Genomic DNA, 27,447 nt, shown 5'->3' with positions numbered 1-27,447 from the left:
ATTGTACAGCGCAAAAGACGAGGACTGAAGGAAGAACACAACACAGGCGCTGTCACACACACTCAAGGCACTTTGCGAGATTCTCAGGCTTCTTTCATGCTCCTAAAAACATTATGTAGCACATATTGAGCCACAGAAAGCTGTACTGGGAAATTTTCACGTTGCTCTACAATTTTATAATTGAAACTCTTTATCTAATTATAATATTTGATAAGTTTATTAATTGATCAAGGCTAATTAGGTAATTAGGCAAAATGCAGCAAATCCAAGTATTTCCAAGAGACAGGAAACAACATTACCTAGGTTCTCTGCAGCTAGGTGGCATTTGCATATTTTTTTAAGTTTGCTAAAGTTACATGGCATAACCTGCATATGTCCCATGGAACAGGTGTCACACCAATCACTCTAAGTGATGCCACTAAACTAGCCATTGCACTTAAAACATACAGGGTAAAAAAAGTAAACTCTAGGTAAGAGCATACCAAGGCCTCTATTGCTGAAAAGGGAAACTGATGGGAGGCGTCTGATCTCCGGCTATGAAGCTGCTTCATCCTCACAGCTGGCAATGAAACGGCCGCAGCCGCAGTCCTGAAATAAAAGAGAAATATTTGACACTGCAATGATAACACAGAACAAAAAATCTGGTGGCAAGTTTATCTTGGAGAATATCTGCTGCTACATTAGGTTTTGTATATTGGTCAGCTTATTGTTAAACTAAGCTTGCCAAAATTTTATATCTTAATGGCTTTGCTCTTTACAAACTAAAAGCTTTGCCCAAATCATGCACTTATGCACTACTTAAGCTATGAGATGTTTACTGATCCCTTACAATGAATGGCTTCTAAGACAAATTACTTCACACAAAAGGATGCATAACTTATGAGTGTTACTGACATTAAACACCAAGGTAGTACCTCTTTATAATAGATAATGGTGGACTTCAAGCACATTTTTCTCACAGATACAGGTTGATCGGTCTGCCTTAATTTTTCACCAGCAGCAGAAATTTTGTTATTAATACTCGTGCAATATAGGATGACGCTGTGATGTGTGATATGATCCTGAGTTGATATGATATGATCTGATATGATCCTGATTTGGCACCTAGAATTCAAAACTGAATATCTGTACCCAATACGCAATGGCACAGCAGCAAAGTAATTAAACATTAAACAAGTCCAGGTATCCAGTGCACAGCGCCAGCTGTTGAATAACAACATTGCACAAGCATCGACTATATAGATATATCGTAGTATGGTGCACGGCAGGCGTAGTGGCGGCCTCAGCAAAGAACACAGCCATGGAGCGACGCGCCCGTATGAGCCATCGCCGGCAATTCTATCGCGTAAATTGATATATCTCGTCACGGCACAGGCATCGTTTTCTGGCCGCCGAGGTGCCGGCGCCACTGATACTCACCTGCTCCGGCCGTCGCCGTTCAAGTGACGGCGTATCCAGTAATCTGAACCCAAGCAGGACACCTGTTGCCGCCAAGCAGTACGCTAACAATAAAGAGGTTCTTATACTCTGACCGGCAGCTCACGCGGCGTTGACCCGCAGTGCCGTTGGAAGCTCACCACACGCTTTTAATACCACAAACGCGCAGCCGACATTTCACGCCCGCAGATCAAAGTCGACGGGCGCAGGCTCTACATGCTACGCGCCGCAGTCGCGCACTGCCTGCACAATCAGCGATGTGGGCGCGAAGAGACACAGACGGTAGCACGGAGCGTACTGGCAAATCTGCACAATGCGCGTTTAGTGAGCGACCTACTGCACACAATCGCACGAGCTAGGGGATTGGCGCCACGTACGCGCCAGCTAGCAGATACCGCGCACGAAGAAGCGCCGCCGGTTCTCGCTCAAATGATCGCTGCACAAACACTCACACACGCGCACCGCAGTAAACCCTTAACGAGCCGCCACATTTTTCAGGCCGCGGTTAGGCGGCGAAGCTTAGCTCACCTCGCACTGCACGTAACTATTATGGTAGTGGCTTGCGCTTCGGGGAACATGTCGAATGCTCACATCCACACAAAGACGCGGCAAAGTTCGTCATCATGTAAAATACCATTTTTAAGGTACACTCGCTTGACTCTAAGCACTCAAGTCGCCTCGATTACGACAAAGCTCGAAGAAACACAGTGATCGTGCAAAATGGTTCTGGACGGCCACCTGTCGCGACATGTTGTACTGAGACCTTCAATAAGTCATATCAGCGCGTCTCCTCACTTTAAACACATGCACACTCATATAACGTGTAATAATCGTTCAAAGTCACTTACCGTGGAGTCTTGGGGGTTCAAAGCTGTGAGAAACAACAACCACCGTAGAAGAATGCGCCGTCGCTGACAATGGCTGCTCCTTGGCGGCTTTCAACGCACGCGCGCGCGCTCCGAAGGCTTGTGCTCCTCCGCGCGTAGTTCCGACCGTTCCGACTTTCGGCGTCCTGTGCAGCGCCAAGGCGCGGCTACTCCGAACAGAAAAACAGCGCCGACACACATCGCGCGGGATATTTCGAATCTGACTGCAGAAATAATCCTACTGAAATTGTCGCTGCGGCTCACTTCCTTGTTTGTCACGGCTGAGTTATTCTTTTCTCTATTTGGCTCGTCTCAGATATGGGTGTATTTCAACACTCCCACTTTCCCGTACGCTACCGTTATTCCTTGAAAACCCCCATTTTACAACCGCAATGCCTATTCAAATGGGGTCGGGGGTATAATAATGGTTCTAGCTTATTTTACTTCTTCTCGTGGGAGTACTCATTTTAGGCTAGGGGGAAAAAATGGCATATCAACTGTTAAAACGCCCATATGGGCTCATTTGTGTTTACAGTGTAATAGTCTGCGGGTGGCGTTACCAGCGTTTCTTCTATCTTGTATTTTATTTGGGAGAGAGTGGACAAGCGTTGAGTGAAGAAACTTTATTGCAGGTCCGGCGAGGACGCTAACTCGTCGCGCACCGGGCTATATAGTCCCTCGTCGGGACCGGCAGGTCTAGCCCACTGGCCCGGTCGTGGGCACGTCGGACAGCCAGGAATTGCTCGCCTAGAGCAAGGCCACGCAGAAGCGAGTACCACTACTCCTTGCTGAACTTGAGGTATGTCGACCCGCACTCCCAGAACATGTGCGCTAGAGTGGAGGTCTGATCGCAGGACGGCCAGTAGTCGTCGCGATATACGTCGGAGTAAGCCTCGTGGAGAACGGACAGACGCGGATATGCGCTGGTCTGTAGAAGTCTAAGAGAAATTCAACTTGGTGGGTGCAAATACCCTTCTAGACATGTAGAAGAATTTAATAACCTTGTTGTGAGTAGCGGGAGCGTCCCTGTGGCCGTAGGGAGGAGTGGAGTCGGCGCTCCGTACAGAGAAAGTGTGGTCGGTGAGGTCGCGCGCAGGCTCGTGAGCAGACTCACTGAGGTTCGGGGGAGCACCCTGGACCGACCCTACGTGAGGGGGAAACCAGTGAATCGAATGATGCGTGAGAGCATATGAGCCGCTAAGAAGACGAGCAGTTTGCTTGGCGATGCAACCCTTCTGAAAAGTCCTAACTGCCGTTTTGGAATCGCTATAGATCTCGGCCCCACGACCGTCTATCATGGCGAGGGCGATGGCGGCTTGCTCGGCTATACTCCGGAGTCTGAAGTGCGAATCAAGGTGCTATTAAAAATCTTGCCGCTGGAGTCGACCACAACGACGGCAAAGGTCTTCTCATCGCTGTACTCCGCGGCGTCGACGAAGCTTGCTCTAAAGTCTTGTTGCTTGATCTGTTTGAGGATGGCTGCTGCTCTGGCCTTGCGTCTGCCCTCGTTGTGGACGGGATGGACGTTTCAGGGCACAGGGGCCACTTCGAACTTCTCTCGAATGCACCTAGAAATCAGGGTACTGACTATGCATCGAGAATCCCGCAAAGTGGAAACCCAGCTCTTCGCGAGGATGCTTTTACCTGCCGCTGTGGTGGTCAGGCGAATGAGTTGCGCGCATTATTGGCCTTCGGCAATCTCCTCGGCGGTTAAAAAAAATTAAATTATGGGGTTTTACGTGCCAAAACCCCTTTCTGATTATGAGGCACGCCGTAATGGGGGACTCCGGAAATTTCGACCACCTGGGGTTCTTTAACGTGCACCTAAATCTAAGTACACGGGTGTTTTCGCATTTCGCCCCCATCGTAATGCGGCCGCCGTGGCCGCGATTCGATCCCGCGACCTCGTGCTCAGCAGCCTAACACCATAGCCACTGAGCAACCACGGCAGGTGGTCCTCGGCGGTGTTATGTACTTCCAGCTTGAGCAAATCCTCGGTATGTGTACTGATGGGTGGCCCGAGAGCCCTCTTGACTACTTTGCTGACGAGAACTTTGAGCTTGTCTCGCTCCGCTCTGAGCCACTTGTGCATAGAAATCGTCTACGTGAAGTGGCACAGTACGAAGGCATTGATCAGCCTGAGGAGATTCTTTTCCTTCATGTCTCGGTGCCGGTTTGTGATTCTGCGAACGAGGCGGAAAGCGTTGTCCGTCTTTGCAATGATCTTGCGGAGAACCGTTCCGTTCCAGCCGTTGAATTCGTCTTGATTCAAGTGTTCGTTCAAAAGATGTTTTTCTTTATTTGAATCGTTTTGATTGATAGGCAATTTAGTATCATCTACTAATGTTTGTTCTCGGTGTATTTCCCTTTCTAATTGTATTACATCGCTGTCCTTTATTTGGTTAGTGATTTTAGTGTTGGTTATTAACGGTTCTATTAAATGTTGAGTGCTATCGATGCTGGGTTGCCAATCGAGCTTTCTTTTAGATGATGGAGGTAATACATGTAGCGGCTCTGATGGTAACAAAGATTGCGTGACGTCATCGTCTATAAAAAAAACATTCCTCCTCGTTTGCGTCGTAATTGTCTTTTATAAACAAGAAAGCGTCTCCTGCGATTTTAACAGCTGCGGTCGTTGCAACAATTTGTGCAAATTCTGAACCACTCATACCTTTTTTTATGGTAGTCGGGATATTTGTGTACGAACACGCTACCACCACCCGCATTTATTATATATATATTTGTTTTAGAGTATTTACAAGCAAACAACACGAGCGCCGCCCACTTCTCTACTCTTGTGTCCTGTCTACACGCCTCACCTCTGTTTTGCATAACGAGTGCATCAAGCCACATATTAATAGCGTAGGCGTTTTATTAATTGTGCAATATTTTCAACACTTCCTTGCATGCCATTTCATGTGGAATATCTTTTCTGGTCACAAATTTGTGCAGCGAATCTATTTGCATGATCGACTCCGGCCTGTGGGACCGTTCACTAGCACTTGATGCTGAGTCTTTTACATGTATCCATAAACTGCAGATATGCACATCAGATCCTTGCGAGCATTTTCAAAATTCAATTATTTTAGACAACAGGCACATATGCAATACTGACATAATCTCAAATACCACTAAGCAGCTGGGACACATTCTTGTTGAAAATACTCGCAGGTAAAAGAAGTAGATCATGTGGACAGCTCCAGCTCATTTTCCTTAAATCAGTGTGTACAAGGGGTATGCAAAAATAATTTTTTATCGCGCACAGATTATTTTGCTGTATAAGCAAGATAACCCACCACGTTAGTGTAACGTATCTTGTACATCACACTAATATGTGCTTTAATTTACCAAGTGAGATGAGTTACTTTTATGGCTCATTCAGTCATATCACACATCAAGCTGCATTCATCAATCTTCAATTGTATTTTGCAAATGTTTAATGAAACATGTTTCCCTTTTATGCAGATATGCAATGGCAAGCCCTTCCGTGTGTTCCAAAGGTAAAATTTATGCTCTAAATTAAAGAAGACATTTTTAGTCAGAAACAAGCAAAAATGGTGAATGCAGAGTATCAGAAGCCCAAGGTACAGAAATTATGAGAAGTGTCGAATGATTTTAAGGAAAGAGTCGTATTTGAAAATGCAAGACTCTTTAGTGGAGGTCAAGCAAGTCAATATAGGTAGAATACTCTGCAAAATTATGCGAGTGAGGGGATGTCAAACAATGGGTCCGGAAATGCGCTGTTTTTCTGCAAAACAAAAGCTGATTGCCATTACATAAGTCACTTTAGCATCATGAGGCTTGATAAATTCAGAAATAAACCAAAAAACAAGACACGCAAAAATAAAAAAAAGCAATTTAATGATGCTCTCTCCACACTGGGATAAATAAAAACAAACACATCACATCTAATGTGGACATATCAGACGCCTTGTGAAACACTAAAGGAAAAATTCAGTTTCGAGCTATTGCACTTGCCGAATAGATGTGGGGGGCCTTGCACTAATAGTGATTGTTACCACTGCATTTAGAAATTGAAAGCATTCATGCAGACAAGAATGATTCTTTATATTTTTGGCTACCACTTCAAATGCCTCCACCAAGTGTTACAATGCTGCACGCAGCCATACTAAGGATCTCGCAGCAACACCTGCAGGTAAAAAGCAGAAGCAGTCAAAGTGCTGGTGTGTACTGGACACTTATGTTTGAAAACTTTTAGGAAAGAAGAGTGCAAGAAGCAGCCATAAGAACTGCATTTATTTCCATAATTCCCCATTTAAATGGCCTTTTCTTTTTGCTTAGACAATGCCTAGGTCTAGCCACAGCAGCTCCCTCACGCAGACTCCGCAAGCCAAGAGGCCGTGGAGGCAAATGCAGGTAAGAGGCAAGGAGCAATAGCACCCGTATCGACATTCATCTAATTTCTTTCTTTTTCTTTCGTTTAGGCAGCCAGCACACCTCAAACAGCCATCTCGAATGCGGGTGTGTCACCCTAGTCACCAAGGAAACATTTGAGGGAAAGCGACAGGCAATTTGAACAGCCACTTCTTCATGTAAACGATACTCTTTCTCTCGGATGACTCCTACGCCTCGCCACGCCAGCATACTTGTGCACAAAGATGCCGTGGAGGCACGTGCAGGTCAGAGGCAAGAAGCAGTGGCACTGGTGTCGACATTCACCCAATTTCTTTTTCTTACACCGAGGCAGCCAGCACACCTCGAACAGGCACCTCGACTGCGGGTGTTTCAGTAGATTCCTGTTGTACATATGCTCATAATAAACTTCAGTAAATTTGAACTTGATAATAAACTTGAAGGCAAATGGGACATTGATGCATTGCTTTTTGGAACATTTATTGTACACATACAGTATATGTTATATTTTGCAGTGCTACAGAGCGTATTTTGAAGCTTCCCCCTATATTTTGCACCTTTAATTACGTATGTGTTGTGTGGCCCTCAATGCAGTTCATGTTGTAGCAGCTGCTTTGTTTGTGTATGGCACATTGGCTTAAGCTCGTGATATCCACATACTTCTCTCACATATACAAAATAAAGTTCTATGTAGTCCTCAGTGTTACAACAAAAAATGAAAGTAAGCAATCCGATCGTGGAATTGTGTTTATTACAGTGATTCCTATGACAGTTACTGACAAGTTGACAACTTGAACTGGTCAATCAGTCCATAGCCTCCTCTATTTTTTCAAAAAATAATGGAGGCTATGATCCGTCATGGCAAGCAATTGTATGTATACATAAAAAAGGGGGGATATGTGTGTGTTTGTAGTGGGGGGTACAGGATTAGGGCGGTACGAAAAAGTGCACCAACACCGTCCTCTAGACGCATTCCGTTAAGGTACCGTAACAAAGCGCATTATGCATAAAGTTCATACAACCAACTCTGGTACTACTACACACGCCAGGCGACGCGAGCTACATTTGCCATGACGCATTCGCGACTGCACCGGATGCCCTCCATATTATTCTCGTTAATCGTGCTCACTGCACCGAGGCAAAAGAAAGATCATGGCTGCAGGTGCCTTTAAAGTATCTCTACCTTGCGAGGCACTGCTGCGCGTGCCAGGGGAGCTGTCCGTGCGAACACTCCCTGGCACACACCTGCCTCGGCGGCCCCAACCTACGTACCGTTCTGCTTCGAGCTTTGATCCCCCCACTGTCCCTTGAGTGCCCTGGAGTTCCTGCGCCGCCTGCTTTATTATAATCTCAGGTGCTCTCCTGAGACTTCCGTTTGTCGGTTACACGTGCCCTAAAGCTGGATCAGTACTTATAATAATAAAAAAACCCGATGTATCGTCGCGACGATAGATCGCGAAAGCGGCTTTTGCAACATACCGCGTCCGTGCCAAGAGAATTACGGAACGCCAGCGAAGAATCTGACCACAGCTTCGAGCTCGTAACCTCGTCGAGTGACACTCCTGCAACAAGCGTGACCGCTGAAAACCGCATACCGCCGGAAACTTCAACAGGATCATCCCTCGGTTGCATAACTGCCACCTGTATGGCCAACATGGACCACACCCACACCGTCCCGCAACATAGAATAAAGAACCAACTTATAAAGCCCAAACACACGGCTGCACGCACACATCACGACACTACAAGCGAGACGCCATGCTGCTACGCTGCTACGGTTGCCGGATTAAAACTGACTACTGTCACTAAGTCTAGCAAGCGTCTCAGGAGCTGGCAACCTCGGCGCGTAGCAACATGGCGGCGCTCTTGCGGTTCCCGGTTTCAATGCATGGGCCCTATGGGTAGCTTGTCCTCTAGAGTCAGTATAGTAACTCTATGGGGGAATCTCATAGCGTCCTCGATCACCTTGCCCCGGGGTTGCCCCGAAACCAGAATGGTGCGCCTTGCACCGCCGTGGTGGCGCACTGCGGAGGGTCAACATCGAGGACAAAACTACACCCATTGCAGGGTGCTTGCATGCAGCGCTACTTTGCCCGTGGCGCGCAAGACGTGCGCGAACACGCGCGCGCGCACATTTTGTTGTTTGCAGGTGCTGAGCATCTGCGGCAAGCGCTCGAACCTTGTCAAACTGCGTGCTCCGACATACCTGGTTGCAAGCAAACACCAATGGATCTTATAATTAATCCTGACGACCCTTTCAACGAACCTGTCCACTTTCGGCCGCTCTTCACCACATTGTTTTTGGACGAGGTCGATAAACATGCCTTCTTCGCTGTCAGACGAACTTAAAAAAAAGCTGATCGATTGCGCCAATTAGCAGCGCTTCCTTTTCCATTGCCGACATCTCCACTGGCTAACTCCGTTGCAACCGCAGCTATCGGGCCAGAGCATCCACGGTTCAGCAGTCGGCAGTGCACGCGCGCGTCCCGCAGTGCTTGCTGGGATTGCACCCTGGCGCACCGCCGATTTTCTCGGTGCGAGACGGGGCAATGGAAAACCGCTCCAACAGGGTGCGCTTCCGGTGATCGAGGATGGTCGGTGCGCACCGGTGCGGTTGATCGAGGATGAAAGTGCGCACCAAGGCGCCCGGTGCGCACCGGTGCGGGTGATCGAGGACGCTATCACAATGGATGACCGCCTCCTCGCCTTCCCCTCTTCGAGCGGCGCATGCGCGCGCGACGGGCGGTCGTGTTCGCAAGAAGGAGCCCCCTGTTTTGCTGCACTGCCGATGATGTCCGACAGCTGGCAACAATCGGAACCACGACTGGGATATCTGGCAGTGCCGCGTCCGCAGGGCAGAACTGAAAGATAAACAAGGGCACATAAATCAGTTCGAAAGCCTAGCGTTGCAGGCGTACTAAAAGTGGTGCAGAGAGAAATAATTTTCGGTCTGCGGTAAAAAAGAGGAGGAAGAGAGAAAATTTTTGCTTGCCGCACCGTTACTGCCTAGCGAAAGCCGCTGATACGCGAACTTTGCGAACTCGAGACAAAAAAAAAAAAAAAGAAAGCTTTTTAGGCCCGAAATGCTTACATACAAGTTTTTCTCTCTCCTCTCGGAACGGGTTCGTGCCTCTGAGAGAGTCTCGCGAGGGGCGCGCTTGCTTGTGTGACATCCCACTGTGTTCGCAAAAAAAAAAAGGGGGGGGGGGAGGCCGAATACCGTCACTGCGGAAAAGAGTGAGGTAGCAGCACAGCGTTCACGCACCAACTTGTTTGGAGGGATGTGCCGCCAGGTTGGCACGGATGCTGTAGTAAAAGAGCGCTGCTGTAAATAAATAGGTGGTTTAGTTGGTGTGGATACCTGGCTGATTTAGGCAGCGTGAAAAAAAAAGTGGCAAGTGCGTACAGAACGTGCGGTGTCATACTGCCGCGCTGCTGAAATAAGCTGCGAATAATTCTATACAGCCCCATGTCATGTTCGCGTTTGCCTAACTCCATGTCATTTTAGCGCTGTTACCTTTCAAAGCATGAATTGCCCCTAACTCGCCCATGTTTTCCTTCTAGTAAATGTCTATACAGCTTTGAGGGTCGACACTGCCCGTCGAAATCGGACGAATTTCTGCAGTTACCGGCTGCCCGTCTGCCAACAAACAAGGCGATGGTAAATCACGACGCCAGGTAAAACAGCACGAGGACTACATAAACGAAAAAATTAATGTTACAAAGTCCGGCACGTAGTAAGGGAAAAATTACCTGTGGCTCTGCTATCGCAAACACCAGAGGCCAGTGGAGCTGGGGGAAGGCCGCTAAAGTAGTGCCAAACCACACACTTAGTCTAACATTCGCTGGCCTTCCCCTAGTTCCGCTGGTCCCTGGTGCTTGCGATAGCAGAGCCACGCATAATTTTTTACATGTGAGAAAGAGGGCTACCGAAGCGAGCGCGCGGGTTTTTGTTGGACAGAAATGACGTCACATCACTTTTGTCCCCGCCGCGCCGCTCCTTCTCTCGCGCTAGGTTCCACCCGCCCTCGCCGCGTCGCTATCCTGCCCGATGCTATCTTTATACTTTGTTTTTACTCTTTCTCAACTCTCTCGCCCCCAGCTCTGCGAAGCTGCGGACGTCAAGAAAAACCGAGCGAGGTTCTGTAAAAGCGGCGGTGCGTGTGGAAAACCGGCCAGATGTCAACCCTCATACGCAACGCAATGTTTGTGCAAATGTAACACAATGGCGCTAATGTTTCGATGTCGGATTGACGTCCTTATCAACGTGACATGATTGCATAGCAAGTTTAATATTAAATTTCACGCAGGTGTGTTTTGTTCTTTTGCATTTCACGTCAAATTCCAATACATATAAGGCGCAATTTACGCACATTACACATCGTCAGTAGACAGATTTAGTTACGCGTACGCAGAGACTTCACGCACGCAAACGTGAAAGCTCTACGTACTATACACGCAGTGCATTTGAAACGCTTTTAGCTACACGTTCGCGACGCACGCTAAAAGCGACCATGTATCGCCATCTATCGCCTGGTATAAACACTGCTGTAGCCATCGACATCCAAGACTGATCAAAGCCAAGCCAGTCGAGTTGGATTGGCGCGCAAAACACGTAAAAGTGCATGGAGGAAGAAAACTGAAGAGAGGCCCTGACGTCACTCTTTGTGAAGCTAAAGTGAAGCCGGAAGTTGGCGTTGCTCATGGCGTTGCTCCGCCTATCGGGCCAGCTCTCCTCTCTTGTTTACCTTTCTCGCGAAACCATGCCGCGGTGCGCGCAACCGGGCTGCTCGGTCGCGCGCGCTGCGCAGCAGTACTGTACAATCGCGATGTCTCATTGCAATAACGTTGCCGAAATCATGTTGAAAGAAGTTCATAATGAACTTCGCAAATTGGGCCGTGAGGTCGAATCGGCTGCTTATACCGGCTTTTCTGAAAATAAACATGTGCTATAAGGCCAGCCAAGTGAACTGTTCTCATCAACCGCAGGTGCCGGCCACAGCCCAGTTCTTGCGTGTTTTTTTAAATAAAGGTCACCTTTATCGCTGCCTTCTACTTGCTTTTCTCTGCTTGGGCTTCCTCGGGCTCTCAGTCGGTCTTGCGAGCTAGACGTCTGGCGATATGAAAAAAAATGTACGCATTCTCACTGCACTGCAAGAACGCAATGGAGACACGTACGACACACCAACCCATTTGTGATCCATTTGGAGTTTATGAGCACAAACACATTCTCGCTTGAGGAATCGTCGTGCTTTATTGAACAAAATTCGGGCGGCCGCACGTCACTACGACAGCGCGCTGGCGAGGAAGCAGAATGTCATTTTTGACTCCGCGTTTAGATTCATTGACTGCGGCCTGAGGTGCCTTCTTACCACGGTAAGTGAAGCATCACAGAACGAAAGTTTTTCGATAGCCAGCGCACGGTGCAGAACAGTACGCGCGTAGAACCGGCCTACGTGCGACCATGGAACAGCCGTTTGATGTGTTCGCAGGCGTACGTTCTGTGGAGCCTTGCCGACTCCTGCAGCGCATCCGCTAACCTTCACTTCCCTGCGCTTCTCGCGCGCACAGATAAGATACGCGCGCGGTAGGGAGGATTCGTTCCTTAAGTCAAAGCAGTCGCTTCTTTCAGAAAGACAGTTACTGCGCTGCACTTTACCCCATGTTCCTACTTCCAAAACAAGAATCTCTCTCTCTCGCTTCTTTCCCATCTTCCAGGATGGTGCGTGGGCTGGAAGGCGCACGGTGCCGAGGGCAGCAAAATATACATATTCGGCGTAACGCTCTATCACCACGTGTATTGAGGTGCACCTGTGCCGGTGTGCATGAACCGCGAATGCGCTCAGCTTAAAAGACTTCGTGCTGTCGCGAGTACTGCGAGGAACAAGCAACAGTTAAGCAACATGTGTTTTAATATGCACAAAAGCAAGTTGCTACTGAACACGAACTATGTATTCATAACGTACGTCTACGTGCCGCAAATGCACCATATGCGCTGTCAAAAGCAGGAATCACTGACCTGCAAGGCGTTCATTGTACAGATTCTGAAACGCGTCGGTTTCGGCGTGTGGTGGCACGCTAGCGAAGGGAAAAATCTCCGCGGATATTCCTTCGTCCGTTGCCGTTGCCGTGACGCGATGGTTTGCGTACATCGTTGCATGCGCGTTCATTTCACGAACTTTACGTCCTCCTGTCCCACCTGGTCACAGCAACATCCGGTAGAGCACGGTCCAGATAATGCAGCGCAACAAAACACGTAGATCAACGCAAACTTGCCCGCACGGCATGCCTTGGCCACGGTACGAAACCTACGGAGCAACACGTGTGAGCGCACAGAACCATAACAAAGCCGCCATTGTGGCCCGAAAAGTGTGGCCGCTACAGCAAAGAAATAAAAAATCAGCAAAAATAAGGAAAACCTACTACGTCATTCTATCCACACTATTCTCCTAGCGCGCGGAGGGGGTAGCTAGGGCCTCTCCTCAGTTTCCTTCCTCCGTGTAAAAGTGTGTTCTTGTGCCGATCGGCGCTTTCCAATGCATAGAAGTGCTATACCTCATGTTGTCCTCGAAGGGGTTGCACTCCCTTACGTCTCGCAACAAATCCAAGTCGTTTTTAGAAAAACGAAGGCGCGGAGCTACCTTGTCGGCGTGTTTGGCTGCCATCTTGCAATGATGCTCTCGCTTGTTCGAGATCTCGCGAGACCGCCGCGCGGAGCTCTCTACGCGCGCAAGGAACGCACGCAAGCTTTTGAGTCTCACGTACGTCCGTGAGACTCACGCAAACCCTTTGTGTTCTGCGCAGGGGCACTGCTCACACGTAAGAGCTCTACGTACGCGAAGCCTTTACGTGCGTGAAAATAAAACTGTCTAGTAATCGTCAGTGTTCGTGATCGACGATGCGACTACGGGCGTCTTGTCATGACTGCAGCCGATACCACGAACGAACTCGCGCCTCGTATCTTCTACTTAGTGACACTTACAGGGCACAGTAGTGGGGAGCTGTGATTGCGTCGAGTACTTCGACAGGAAACAAGGAAGGTTGAACGTCTAGGTCCCTCCGGCTTTCATGAGCGCCATGTCCCTCATTCCCGGTTGCCGTCACGTGTGGTTGATGCGCAGTTGAGGCATAACGATCGAACAAGTTCTTATTCCCCACAGAATTCCTTTCCGGCCTCCTCCTGATCCACGCTCATTGCATGCTTCAGTCCCGTTTAATTCACTTCTGATTAATATCATTTTCTTATGATAGCAAATACATGGACACTATAGGATAATTTCGACCGTCGTCGTCGGCGCTGCCATTCGGCTCCCTATAGATGGCGTTGGTTGTCTTAAATATTCTCAAACTATGTAATATTAGACCTGCAAAACGATATCAATGCTCAAACATGAAATTGATATTGATTGAAATTGATATACAGCGCGTAGTGGTGCCTGTGTGATGCTACTACAAGCCCTACACCGCGTCTTAACGCTTTTAAGGGTGCCAGAAATTTTAGTGTACCCGCGTTAGTGAAATGTGCGTATGCTTAGGATACTGTCTGAGGACTTCAAACACAATGCCAAACCATTGCTATTGAGGGCTTGCCTTGAAGAAGACAAGCCCACTTGTCCAAACGTTGTCTCCTGCTTTCACCTTGTTCTCGTTTTGCTCATCGTCCTTAATAACAGCAGTGATAGGAGAACGCATGTGCGTAGCTGTCATCACGATGACCACCGATCAGGACAATAAATATGTTCGTACATTTGTTCAAAATTCTGTGTAAATTTTTTGTCTTGTGCTAAACAGCTTCGCTAGTCATGAACCTTCACAGAGTGCAATGGCGTAAGCAGAGTACGTGCCTAGAGACAGAGTCATCTGCAACTTTTTTTTTTTTTGCATTTCGCCTTCATTGAAATGCGGTCGCCGTGGCCGTGATTTCTTACCGCGACCTCGTGTTTAGCAGAGCGACGCCTTAGCCAAGTATCAAGCCAAGACAAATGTCCACCGTGGTTCCGTAGTGTTAAAACCACGGCGGCTACTTGTCATGCAAACACTGGCACATATCCACTATGGGGCCATGATGCAGGCGGTTTCCAGCATGTTTAGAATCAAAACGTACACTAAATTTGAATAGTAGAGCGCGGGAGTAAAGAAATGCAATTTAGAAGTAAAAGAAAAACTACTATTTAACTGCAGTATTGGTTAACAGGGCTAGCTGCTAACCTATATAGTGGCGTCTGCCACAGGCACCATCATTATTTAAACTTCATCCTGAGACGATTCGCGATTGTCGTATTCATTCTGTTATTGTTTCATTCGTGTCATCGTTGTCGTGGGGCCAGCATCCGCTGGTTCGGTTGGCCTTTTTCTTTGAGTGGGTGCACTAGAATTTCGTTTCGACAAAGTCAGAGGGAACAATCAAACAATTATAGCTACTTTACTAGTCGCTCCCGGTAATGTGTCTATTGTTGCGCAGTACGTTATACTGAATCATATGTATATTGTGCGTTTACCTATAATGTCCTTATGATTTATTATTCGATCGAGAATGATTTCCAATATTTTGTTGTCTATTTCTTTTTCTGTGCGGTACTGCTCTAAATGAACCGTTATTGCGTTAGCCCCCGCTTTTTATACCCAATAGACTCTTCCAAGCTTCCTAAAGCTATTGTGAACACGCGGATAAATAACTTGTACGTTCCGTTGACAAACTACAGTGGAGTTAGGCACTCTAAAGAGATCTATATTTATCAAATACTCGCAACGAACACTAATTGACGTTATTTACTGCCGATCTTCTTTGCCATTTTTCCTTCTTTTCGTTACGCATTATTTTTCTTACGACGCCCGGTTCTCGAATTGAGTGGGAATCGATCGGGAAGTGGCACTCGATCTGTGGACAACTGCCGCGACGAAGAAGACGAAATGCCACGGCGCTGTATTTCGACAGCAACGCTCGGTCTCCTCCTGCAACTCGCCTTGGCGCAGCTCGAAGGCGTCGGACTCGACGACGAGCCTCGTGGCCGGCGCATCGACCCCCGTCGGGGGCGCGTGTCGCGCTCTGACCGCGTCCCGACGGCGTCCGCGCTGCGCTCGGAGAACGCGACCGCGGGTCCCGGCTCGGCGTGCCGCGGGCGCCTCGACTGCCCGTCCGCCCTGGCGTGCGCGTCCGGGACCTGCGCCTGCCCCGAGCGGCGGCCCGTGCTGCTGCGGTTCGAGGCGAGCTTCGCGTGCGCCCCGTCTCGGCGCCTCGACGAGCGCTGCCTGAGCCACGCCGAGTGCAGCCACGCCAACGAGAACGCCCGCTGCCTGCGTTCGGTGTGCAGGTGCCCGCCGCACTTCTACGCGACCAAGGCGAGCCGGCTGTGCCTGCCGGAGTCCGTGGCGTGGCACCCCGTGCGGCGGATGGCCGTCTTTCCGGCGCTCGCGGTGCTCGTATCGGCGTTGTTCGCGCTCGCAGGGGTGTGCTATGGCAAGCTTGTGCGCAGGCGGCGTCGCCTCAGGGTGCGATTGCCGCGCCGCTTCTTTTCCAGTGCCCTGAAAGACGGCAGAGAACCTCGCTACGAGCGCTTCCTGAAGTGCCTCGAAAGCAGTGCCACCTGCAAGAGGTTATCAAATGCGGGCACTACCTTCCGGTTCGGAACGGACTACCTGCACATCGAGGCTCGCCGTGATGCGTTTGGCCGAGATACCGAGACTCCGGCGGAAGGGAACCAGCAGAAGCGCTGCGCACTGACCGGCAGCCGCGAGAAAAGTGTGGCCGAAAGAAAAAGAAGCGAGTGCTGTTCTCGCAGCGTAGTTCTCGCGCCGAGCAACGCGCAACGTGAAACAGGAAGCCCGAAACCAGGAACGTTTAGCACGACGGCCAAGATGGATAACTCGATGTCCGGATCACACGACGAGAGACCAGGGTCAGAAAGCACCGGATCGCGAGGATACAGCTCTGGTATGGAGTCAAATAGCGGCAAACTCGAGTCCTGCCACCCAGGGCCAGATTTATCCAGGAACACTTCAATCGAAGAACTTTTGCGAGAAGTGTTGGGTAACACGGAACCAATATCGCAGCTTCCGCAATCACCATATAGCGCCGAAGTTTCTGGTACGGCGGTGGCGGTAGCGGTCCAGCGCTTCCAGCCTTTTCGTCTGCCAGCAACTGCGGCAATGACTGAGGGGCGACCGGTTCCTCTACCCAGAAAAAAAATACCGGCAGTCCTGACGACCATACCAAAGGTGGTCAGTGGCCGAAGCAGCCAGGCAAATTCTACTGCGTCAGCCTTAGGGGCAGCTGCCGTCCCTTCGCCCAAACTACGAAAACTCGCCGAAGCTGACCCGTCGTCGAGGCGCCCAGAAGTTCTCTGTTCCCGACAACGTCAATATGTCATATCCATGCGGAATGAACCTACTGAGAGAACATCCGGGCAGAGGAAGTGCGAGGAACAGCGAATCGTTAACCTCAAATGGCTGCGGCGTACCGTGTCGGACAGCTGCGACCGATCGTCGCACGTCCGGCGGCCGGCGTGCCTGTCCTCTTCCGAGAAGTTTTCAACGAGCTCGTACCGGAAATCTTTAGGGTCGGTCTATCGGCTGAAAGGGAGCGATGAAGAAGAGAGCACGGCCAGCTACCTGCGCTTTGATGCCCCGCCGTGGTGTCCCGAGCGTGCCGCCTGGAAAGATCACGCGACCCCGATGCGCGACACGTTCATCAGTGCAGCTCGGCCGCGCAGTGCAAGCGTGGAGCCGCCGCTTATACGTCCCACGTCATTGGTGCGGCGGAATTTCCGCAGGGGCGGTGCACGCGGCCGACGGGGAGCCGCGCCGCGCAGCGTCGCGTGCGACCGAACGACCTCGACGCCAGCGATTCCTCTGCAGGCGGCCGGCAGCCGGCTCGGCACTCCGCAAATCATTGGCGAGTCGCGCTCCCTGGACTCCGCGCTCGCGGCCGCCGCACTCCTCGCGGAGGAACTCGGCAGCGGCAGCTCCTACTATTCGTTCCCGTTCACGCGCTCCGATTGCTCCAACTTGCCCATCAGCCTCAGCGACGCCGCAGAAAGCTTTCCGTGGCCTTCGAGAATGGAGCGGTGAGGTGGTGCCTCACGGCGCCTGATTGGCGCCTGCTTCTCGTAGCCGTGTTGCTTCCGCAGACTCCATCATTATAGTTTTGCTCGCCCCGTTCGGCGTGTTTTGACAAAGCATTGTCTTGAGAGACATAGCAAAAAGTGACTGATGGAGCCATGCTGCCAGGGAGTGGCGACTCCATCAATGTGGCAGAATTGGGAAGCTTAGCACACGCATAAGTATAGCGCGCACCTAATGTATACCACGGCACGTCTATGATAGATGAAATATGAAAAAAAGAAAGTTATTAAAGCAAATCTGCCAGTGCCTCTTAACCCATGTGTTGGCGTTGATCGTTTCGTCGCCAGGTGCATATATATATATATATATATATATATATATATATATATATATATATATATATATATATATATATATATATATATATATATATATATATATATATATAATGGTTGCGGGGAGAAAATGTACCTATTTACAATATATACAGACACCAGGTTGTAGCTCTGTAGCCAGGGTAACACCATCTACCGATCGGCGAGCCACTTCAACCTCCTGTTCACCTCCCGTCGTCCTTTTGTCCGCAGCGGCACAAACTCACCCGCAACAATATATATATATATATATATATATATATATATATATATATATATATATATATTCGGGCTTGTATCCCGTATTTTACAAAATGCACTTGAAGTTTTAAATATATGATAGGTGAAATAAGCAGAATTTTATTTTACCAGAAAATCATACATTTGAAATTCTCTTTATGTAGCAGATGAAGTAAATATGTAAATTAGACTAATTATTTTACCCTGTTCCCTGAAGAGCTATGTGATGGTTTGAGCACGTATTCAAACATGCCACAAGGGGTAATTGCGGTTTTAGGAATGCCGGAAGGCTGGGCAGAAATCTGATGGTAGGCTTTTAGTAAAAGCCTACCATCAGATTTCTGCCGAGCAGATCCACCTTGCTAAATATGCAGCAACCATAAAACGGTGTCGTGAAATCGTGGATGTGAGGTATGGGGTACGCATCGGGAATGGCCACTTCTTTGGGGCGTGGTGATCGCCACACTGCCGCCATTCAGCCGCCTTCTTGGGCACCGTGTGTAAATTAGATGACCAAGGGCTAACGGAAGGACGAACAAGCCCAACTCGAGCATGTGTTCGAATTCTTGCTTTACCATATTCAGACGGTCTGGTGCTAAGAGACGAGGTCGGGCGCATACTGGTAGTCCTTTATAGGCGCAATGTAGTGCACTATTGGACGATCTGGCGAGGGTAGTTCGAACAGCTGTGGAAATTCCAGCGGGATGATAGACCACGGTTTCGGTACCTGGGTGTGTGCTTGCACGAGACGCAAAGGTGGTGCAGACGTGGTGATATATACCTTGTACGGACAGGTTTGTTGAGGAATCAACAAGGCGACAGTTGCGAAGGTCGACGAGAAGATTAAACTTCCACAGAAAATCAGCGCCGATGATCCGTCCACGGACGTCAGCGATGGTGAAGAGCCATTGAAAAGGGCGTCGCAGACCAAGGTCAAGAATGACAGATTTCTGGCCGTACGCTTTAATGTTGGAACCGTTGACGGCAGTGAGAAAAGAAGTGTAATTGCGATGTTATCTGCGGTCTTGAAAAGTAGGGGGAATGACACAAATTTCCGCGCCGGTGTCTACAAGATAGCGAACTTTCGTGACACAGTCGGTGACGTAGAACAGACGGTTTGATGCAGAGCCAGTAGCTGTCATCAGTGACTGGCCCGACCGTTTCCCGGAAAGTTGCAAGGCGGACGACACTGCCGTGCGCGAGTGCCCTACCTGCCGTATAGAATACCGATAAACAGAGGGAGACGGAGGGCGTGACACGTATTGGTAAGGCGATCGATTCCGCTGCTGATGGTTATTCGCCCGTTCTACTTGCCAGCTCTTCTACTTGCGCAGCAAGGTGCGTGCTTGAACTGTCGGGTTCGTCAAAGGGCTGCTGTAACTTGGGTTCTGTCGCAACGGGTGCATTACAACGGTCAACAGTGGATATTACAGAATGGAAAATGTGGTATAGTGGCTACCTCTGAGAGATCTCCTGTTAATTGTCCAATCATGTTGTGGTCTAGTTTGGCTAGATGGTGCACCTCCCTTCAGTCACGTGTTTGGCATTTGACCAATGAGGTGGTGACATCTGGCAGGGAAGTCTTCGTGCAGTAAACGGCCGCTTGCGGCCCAGTCCTTTGTGTGGTTTGCTCAAACGGTCGTCTCTGCGCCTCCCTCTCTCGCGTCGGCGTCGTCGGGCGCCCTCCGCGCGCTCTCCGGACGCCGGGCCCCGGCCGCCTGCCGCTGCCGACACAACTTTTTGGCGACGAGGATAGGATCCCCGCTCCAGTTCCGACTGAAGCCCCGGGGGATCAACGAACTCCGTGAGTGGACCGTTCTTTCCCGTGTCTGCACGGCATGCAAATGCCGCCGACGCATTTGGCGCCGCGAGGCTCCAGCGCCTAAGCCTTCTTCGACCCCTTTGTTCTTGCCTACTCTGTTGCTGCTTCGAGCTCCGGCTTGTCGCCTGCACCCCTACCTGGCACGGCTTCTTTCGCTATAAACATGCCTATGTTCCTTGAGTTGCCTCGCCTGCCGTCTATTCCGTGGTACCGATGGCAAAAAATTTTCCAGGCCCACCTTGAAGCGGCCGGCGGTGGCGACCGGACGGACGCGCGGCGAGCGTCCGCGCTCGTCAGCGTTCTCGAACGAGAAGGACAGCGCAAGTACGTCGCAGAGGAGGAGCAGGAAGCGGCAAGACAATCGACTGGAGTAGCTTCAGCGTCACTAGGTACGGTTCCGGCGGCGTCGGAGTTCCAGAAACTCGTGCAACGTCTTGACCGGCTGTTCACCGCGTCAATGAATGTATTGGCGGAAAGGTACGAATTTACAAGCAGAAAGCAGTTTGAGGGCGACGGATTTCTCAAATTCGTTACGGCATTGAAGGAAAAGGCAGCCCAGTGCAATTGCGGCACGACTTACAACGAGTGGGTCCGAGATCAGATTATCCATGGAGTAGCGAACGCCAGCGTTCGCGAGAAGCTGTTAGCCCATGGTGAAAACCTCTCCCTGGACAAGGCAGAAGAAATTGGCCGCTCATTAGAAGCACTGCGTCGTTCGGCTCTGAAAATATTCAGAAGATCGAGGCATCCCAACATGACGTTCCGTCGACAGGCCAAGATGGCAGACTTCGTCCGGGAGGCCGCCAAGATGGCGGACTTCCGAGAAGCCGCTAATATGGTCGACATTTCTCACGAGGCTCCTCCGGGAACCGTGGTGTTTCGCAGTCCTCGGTAAAGCAACGGGAAGACCAGGATGCGAAGAAATACCTTAATTTCGAATGTCGTACATGCGATCGATGTGGCAGCACGAAGCATATCGCGTCTTACAAGAATTGTCCAGCAAGAAATCGGCGCTGAAACGCCTGCCACGCATTCGGTCATTTCACTTCAGTATGCCGAAAAACCCCAACTGCTGTGCAGCATGTCTCTTCCGCAAAGACGATGCCTTCGTCAACTTCCGCAGGGCAGCCGTCAGCGCCTGTCTTGACGGTAAGCGCTTTCGAAACAAAAAAAATATTTGGAAGTTCCAGTCGTAGTTAGCGGCGTCTCCATGCGCCTGCTGGTGGATACAGGAGCATTTGTGTCATTGGTGACTGCCGAAGATTTTAGAAATCATGTTGGTGGACAGCACACGCTGAAAAAACAACAGTGGACTTGAGAAATTTTTCCAAGGAACGCATCGACATTCAAGGTCTGTTTCAAGCCACTGTCCAGTTTTCCCAAAGGTCATGCTCCGTCACGTTCCACGTAATGATTAAAGGAACGTCGCTGCTGCGACTAGATGCCATCCAACGCCTGGGTATACAGATCGACGGTACCTCGCTGACATGTCGTCTGGCATCGCCCCCTTCAGTACAGAGGCCCGCAGGTGTACCTCCGGGTTTTGATCACCTCTTCAGTGGCGAGTTGGGCCTCGTCAAAAACTTTGTGCACCGAATTCATCGGCGGCAAGGTGGGAAACCAGTATCTTCAATGTTGCGCAGACTACCCCTGGCTCTCCGTGACCAGGTCACAAATGAACTGCGACGTCTCGAGGACTGCGACGTCATCGAGCGCGTCGAGGCTTCTGAGTTGGTGTCTCCACTCGTGGTGGTGCGCAAGAAGGATGGAGCCATCCGGCTCTGTGTAGACCTACGGGAACCAAATAAGGCAATTGTAATTGATGGGTATCCTTTGCCGCATGTAGAGGAATTATTACAGATGTTTCATGGCGCCACTTATCTTTCTAAACTAGATCTAGCATCTGCTTATCATCAGCTGTTACTGGAAGAACATAGTAGAGATCTCACTACATTCATAACCCATGAAGGTTTATTTAGATTCAAGCGTGTCTGTTTTGGGTTGGCATCCGCGCCAGCAGTATTTCAGAAAATGATGTCACAGGTTTTGAATAGTTGTAAGAATGTTGTCTGTTACCTTGATGACATTTTGGTATGGGGTCAGACAAAACCTGAGCATGATGCTAACTGGAAAGAAGTCCTAGTTTGCATTTCGAGCAGTGGTATGAAACTAGATGAAAAGTGCGTCTTCTCAGTTAGAGAACTGACTTTTCTGCGCCACAGGATTTCAGCGGAAGGCATTACCGCCTATGGAGAGCAAGGTAAAAGCAGTTCTCAATGCTCCTGCTCCCACAGATATTAAGTCATTGCAATTTTTTTTAGGATTAGCTCGTTATTACGCCAAGTTCATTGATCATTACGCGGAATTGGTAGAACCGCTTCGCATCATGCTCAGGCAAGGGCAAAGTTTTGCTTGGTCTGATGATGCCCAACGCAGCTTCAACCAATTGAAATGTTGTCTTACATGTTCTCCTATCATTAGGGTCTTCAATACTGAATTGCCTGTAGTAGTCACGACTGATGCATCTGATGATGGTGTTGGTGCTGTGTTACAACAACCGTAAGGTTCTGAGCTTGAAACTGTAGAATTTGCATCTAGAACTGCGTCGGTTGCAGAAAGAAAGTATTCTGCAGGCGAGCGTGAAGCTCTAGCATGTCTGTTTGCGTGTGAAAAATGGCGCGGTTACCTCTGAAGCAGACGTTTCACTCTTAGAACTGACTATCAAGCTGTAGTTGCATTATTGGCCTCTGGTGACTCAGGTCGTCGACCTCTTCGCATTTCGAGATGGTCAGCCTGGCTTCTGCATAACAACTTTCAGATTGAATATTGCAAAGGATCAGAAAATATAGTAGCTGATGCCTTGTCTAGACTTCCAGTACAGGATTCTCAGAATGTAATTCAGCATTAAGAAATAGTATCCCTAATTACATCGGTCATTGAGAAGGAAACAGTCCAACTTGCAACCAGTACAGATGAAACTCTTCAGAAAGTCAATAAATACCTGTCAGAGGGTTGGCCTTATAAGAAAAACATAGACAATGCTTTAACAGCTTATTTTCATGTAAATGAAGAATTGTCTTTGGTAGATGGATTACTCATGCATGGTGATCGCGTGGTAATAACCAGTGTTCTGGTACCTACATTTCTTCAGTTCACACATGAAAATCATCAGGGCATAGTACGTACCAAGCAGCTTCTCAGTGAATACTATGGGGTTCTTCCATTGCCCAGGGGGCGCTGCAAAAATTGTGCTAAATAGCGCCCTCTGTCCTGAACTTGGTAGCACCAAGCTCGGCCGTCTGCTCCGGAAAGCACGTTTACAATATGGACCCGCTACTTTCGGTTTTGCTGTACCACGGCTTGCAGCTAATATTGGGCTCGGAAGATTTTTTCAGGGGTGGCACGTTGCGTAAAGGCAATAAATTATGCAACGCCGAATACGTGTACGCCGTTCAAGAAATAAGCGGCGAAGTTTTAGCGGGGTGTCAATCGCAAGTGAAGTGAGGCGCGTATACGAAGTTGAACTTCAGGTAACGTTTGCACGCTGCTAGATTCAGGCGCACAAACACGAGGAAATGCTTGCTATAAATGAATTCACAGCATAGATAAGCAGACGTGTACGGAACTGCTCGAGCGCACGACGGTACGCGCCGCGACGGCAGTGGTCTTTCGACATGCCGTGAACCGGCGGAACTCCTGCAATCCTTGTTGACTGCATGCCGCTAGACAAGTAGTTATGCCTGCTCTGTAGGGCCATCTGTCCCTTTAGCAACTGGCAAATAACTGATGCAATGCATATGAGCTCGCAGTAACGTACTTGCGGCTCACGCTGCAGCGCGAGCTCTTGCGCTGCTCGCTTGATATAGCTTTTAATGACAGCGCTCGAACATCGATGTGCTGTAGTCAATACTACCTTACTACGCTGCCTCAACATGCTAGCTTGAGGTCAAGGATGAGCACATTTAACTCTCTAATCTGTGCTGCTCGTAGTGGAGTAGTGAATTTTCATCGAATCAGTCCGACCATTGGCGGTCATTTGCACACACCTGGCCACTTCACCAGTTCGTACCAGTCGAATTGTTAATTGGCGCTGTGGCCGGTTCTCGAATCGTGAATCAATAGCCATGCCTGCTGCTATGTCGGTCTGCCGTCGGGAATGTAGGTCCGAAAGACCGAATTGTAGAGCGCAGATAATCAAGCAAGCTTCAAGACAGGCGAAGCAGTCAGCATGGCGCGATGTGCCGCTTATCCAGCGCGACGAACTGCAGCTATCCAGCGCGCCCGACGCTCCGCTTCGCGAGGCCTCGAAGGAAAACGGTAGAATCTGATGTTTGGATTCAGGCATTCTTCTCCATGGCAGCCCACGACGCAGAAGTAACGACGGTGACGCTTTTCCGAAACTGAGCTAGGTCTCTCCGGATCGGCGTCGCCGATTCCTTCTGCTTCCAGCATTACGTCTCACGGAGAGGCCGTTTTCTTTAACCTATAGGCTGCGGCTAGCTGGCAGCGTGGTCGGCGTGGCCTTTGAGAAGTGACGAGCCTTTTCGCACTCGCAACAGGGCAGAAAAAAGTGCGAATTGACGCAAAATTCGGGCTAGAAACGTGCTTCGCCACAGCCAGGGCTCAATACTACCGAAGCCGGTACTACCCAGATAACGTTTCGCGCACCGCCACCAGGCGCCACTACTATACCTCAAACTCCAGCGCAAGACGCCCATTGGTGGCCTCAGATGGACAGTACTGTAGAACAGTATGTAAAATATTATCATGTATGTCAGCTGGCAGACAAGTCTGCAAAGCCTCATGTAGCTTCATTACGACCAGTCGAATGGCCAAACAGGCCTTGGCAGAAATTGGGAATGGACATCATTTGTCCAATAAACATGTCCTACCTTAGGTATCTAGTCACCTTAGCTGATTATTACCCAAAGTGGCCAGAGGTACTTGGTACTGATTCCATCTCTTCAGATGATGTCATTAAGCTTCATGAATGGGCTTTCAGCCGTGAAGGCTTACCAGAATCCATAGTTACGGACAATGGTCCACAGTTTGTCTCAAAACAATTTTGGGATTACCTAAACGAAAAGGGAATCGCTCATTTTTTCTCCTCAAACTCTTATCCTCAGGGAAACGGTCAAATAGAAAGGTTCAACCGAGTCATTAAGGAACATTTGCAGGTAGCCAGGCTTGAAGGTCAAGATGCTTCAAGAACCATTACAGAATTCTTGGGTTCCTATAGGATTACACCACATGCTACAACGGGTCTCTCCCCAGCTTTCCTACTTCACGGTGACCCGCCGTGGTTGCTCAGTGGCTATGGTGTTGGGCTGCTGAGCACGAGGTCGGGGGATCGAATCCCGGCCACGGCGGCCGCATTTCGATGGGGGCGAAATGCGAAAACACCCGTGTGCTTAGATTTAGGTGCACGTTAAAGAACCCCAGGTGGTCAAAATTTCCGGAGTCCTCCACTACGGCGTGCCTCATAATCAGAAAGTGGTTTTTGGCACGTAAAAACCCCAAATATTATTATTACTTCACGGTCGTCAACCTCGTTCAAAGTAATTGGAAACGTTGGTTGCGCTTTTTAGACAATCACAAGGAAGGGCGACCAACGTTTCCAATTACAATGAACCAACTTCCCAACAACGCATTCTGCTCGTTCAAAGGTAGATATTAGCAACTTTAGGTTGCGTAGTAATGTAGTGGAACGGGACAGTTTTCTACCTCAAGTTCGAGAAATAGTCTCGCAGAAACAATGGCAAACCAAACAGTATGTAGACAAACGTAGAGGTGCTCAGGCAACTCGTATCAAGGTGGGAGGCACCGTCAAAATAAGGTTGAATAGGAAAGGAATTTTCAAGAACAGTAAACATCGTACAGTTAAGGCCCAGATAGGACCGTCTACTTTTGTACTCAGTGATGGCAAGACGTGGAATGCGTCTAAGTTAACCCTTATAGTAAAGGATTCAGCAGATAGAACATCATCTACAAGTGATAAAGACTTTTTGAACTCATATTCAAACTTGGATAGTCATCCCGATGACTCGTCTACAGTTACATCGTCTAATAGTAATAAGGATCAGCTAAGTAGTTCGCCTGACTATCACTTCCGGGTCTTCACAGTCAGCAGTCGTCTCTGATTGCGTAGGGGAATCGGTAGCCTCCCAGGACTTGTTGGGACGTCGAGAGGAGCTTCCTGGGCAACCCTCTTCAACTTTGTGCGACACTAACATTCAAACCTCAGACCAGCGAGAGGGAAACAATAGTGGGACGACTGGGTCTTCAAAGTCGACGGATACGCGTCGCAACCACCAAAGTTCATCTGAGGTACGCACACGTCCTCATCGTAGCAAGAAATGGCCTCCATGGCTCGATGATTTTGTTTCTTAAGTGTAGGGTGTAGGGCCATCCCTGAAGTGCCACGGCTAGGGACCTCGCCGTGACATTAGAGAGAGGTCATGTGTTGCTTTGTTCAATACAGATGTACAATGTATTTTTCTTCAGGTGTGGTGCAGTGAGACTTGTACCCTGTGTTGCTTATAGGGTTCTGTGTTGAATTGTCTGCAGTGCAGTTTGACACATGCATAGCTCTTTGTGAAGTTCCAAACGCACTGGAAGCGCGTGGACACTGGTGCGTCAATGACTGTGTTCTTGGGCCTCCAAAGACTGGTACGCTTGTGTGTGAACTTGGGGGGACGGAGAGAAATTAGTTTTGGTTTTAAGTACGTGCGCTTCGTGTGTGTGTTTGATTGAATAGTTACTCTTCTTTTCCAGAGGGGGTGATGTGGTATAGTGTCTCGCTCTGAGATCTCCTCTTAATTGTTCAATCATATTGTCGTCTAGTTTGGCTAGATGGCGCACCCCCCTTCGGTCACGTGTTTGACATTTGACCAATGAGGTGGTGACATCTGGCAGGGAGGTCTTCGTGCAATAAACGGCCGCTTGCCGGCCCAGTCCTTTGTGTGGTTTGCTCAAGAGCGGTCGTCTCTGCGCCTCCCTTTCTTGCGTCGGTGTCGTCGGGCGCTCGCCGCGCGCTCTCCGCACGCCGGGCACCCGCCGCCTGCCGCTGCCGACACAGCAGAAAGGATACATAATCTGGTCTGGCATCGTCGCTAAGGCTTCGACAGGCGTCGTAGTAGATGAGACACATAAAATTATGCGTACCTGGTTGGGTAGACGCTGTATGAATAGCGCCCGAAGGATTTTCCAGTCTGCTGATGATGGACTGGTTCCCAGGAGTTGTCATGGGGCGAAGCAGCTCAGTCGGTTTTCT

The sequence above is a fragment of the Dermacentor variabilis genome, chromosome 5, assembly GCF_050947875.1.
Source record: "Dermacentor variabilis isolate Ectoservices chromosome 5, ASM5094787v1, whole genome shotgun sequence".
Taxonomy (NCBI): domain Eukaryota; kingdom Metazoa; phylum Arthropoda; class Arachnida; order Ixodida; family Ixodidae; genus Dermacentor; species Dermacentor variabilis.
Note: the sequence above shows the minus strand (reverse complement) of the source record.